The sequence below is a fragment of the Lissotriton helveticus genome, chromosome 10 (genome assembly GCF_964261635.1).
Source record: "Lissotriton helveticus chromosome 10, aLisHel1.1, whole genome shotgun sequence".
Lineage (NCBI taxonomy): Eukaryota > Metazoa > Chordata > Amphibia > Caudata > Salamandridae > Lissotriton > Lissotriton helveticus.
The window spans coordinates 1,201,248,066-1,201,249,840 of record NC_136071.1 but is presented as its reverse complement, the minus strand read 5'-3'; positions in this window follow the sequence as shown (position 1 = coordinate 1,201,249,840).

Below are 1,775 nucleotides of genomic sequence, written 5' to 3'. Positions count from 1 at the left end.
GAGAGCAGCACGGGGAATGCATAGGGAGTCTAATGCTGCCCCAGTGCCTGCTGGGACCAGGAAGGACAAGGCGCGACACGGGAGGCAGCTGGAATCATCAGGTAAGTGTTATTTTGTATTATTAACCCGCCGTGCACACTCCCCCTCCTGCGCTCCTTCCGCTCACCTCACCACTTCTTCATTGTGTCGGCCGCCACTGCAAGCTGATGTGTCTGAGGTGCTGCAACAGCACCAGGCTGCTCCTCTGAAACAGAGGAAGACATATTTCTAAACCACAAAACAAAAAGGTAAACAGAGCAAGACATCAAAGTCAACCCACAGCAAACTCCATAGGCAAATAAACCAAAAGGATGGTATCTACCTTTTGGAAAAAAACACATGTATATGAACCAATCACAGCTCGTCCTAGGGTGTGTTTCCTCGCCCGGACCTCTCGCAAGATTCCTGCGGGCGTCTTGCGTGATAGTAAAAATAGTATTGCTTTATATATTCAATTGAACAATTCATAATCAATTTTTTCAAGTTAATCAACAACTCAAATGTCTTAAGTTGTTCTGAATTACAAAAAACACTGTTATTAGCCTAATTATAAATGCACAGTCAAGCAGGTAGATCACGAGAGGCGCACAGGAAGTACAGTCCACTCGGAGTCCACGCAGGAGATTGTGTGTTCAACTCCTGTGATCTTCTCCCGAGATTGTAAAAATATTATTGCTTTATATATTCAATGGAGCAAATCATAATCAATTTTGATAATGTAATCAAAATCTCTAATCTGTTGCTTTGTTCAGAATTACAGGAAAACACTGTTCTTAACTTAATCATAAAAGCCTTGATACAATAACTTACATTTCATTCGATTTATGATTAACATATAAAAAAAACACATTCATCATATGGCATTGTATAGTAAACACACAGTGTAACCAGCAGCAGTCTATATTGCTATCAATCCTAAAATCACTAACTACATTAAAGTGTGTGTGTAGTGCCTATATACAATTTACAATATAGTATTTATTAAGCTTGTACTCTATCTCTCAGATCAACTATTCAAACAAAAAATATATTTTTTTTTAGAAAGTGCTGTATCAGTCAATAAAGAGGCTATTACGTTGTCATTGGCTACATTAAAGTGTGTGTGCAATATGTAAATGTACAATTTGCAATGCCAAATTTATTAAACCCATACTCTATCTCTCGGATTAACCATTCAGGAAGAATAAAATATTCGTTTTTATATAAAATACTTGTATCATTCAATGAGAGGCTGTTAACATTGTCATAGGCCCTTATTCCACAGTTCTACTTCTTAATAGTCCTACACGCCGGTATACTGTATATCAGGACAAAAATACATCATTAAAATGGTACTCAAATACACATTCAGTTCATATAGAACACCTTCAGTTAAAAATGGAGTGTACACAGATTTAGTCATCATCTTCAGGTGTTAGTTTCAGGAATACTCTTCGGGTACACCACATGGAGAATAAGAAGCCTGCCACCGAAAATGATATAGGGAGGCTAGTATCATATTTCAGTATCCTGAAAGCCTCTGAGCATTGCCTAGTTCCCAAATGTCTGCATATCTGGATCAACCATCATTTTCTTGCTTTCTTATATCCAGTGCAGAAAAAAGCATGTGGTATTCTGATTTTTCTGCTCTATTACAGGCAAGGCAACACAGAGTTTGTAAGCCCGCTAATTTATTCATAAAAACACGCAGTGGCATCATCCCGTGCCTGAATTGTAAATACAGCTTCCTTACGGTA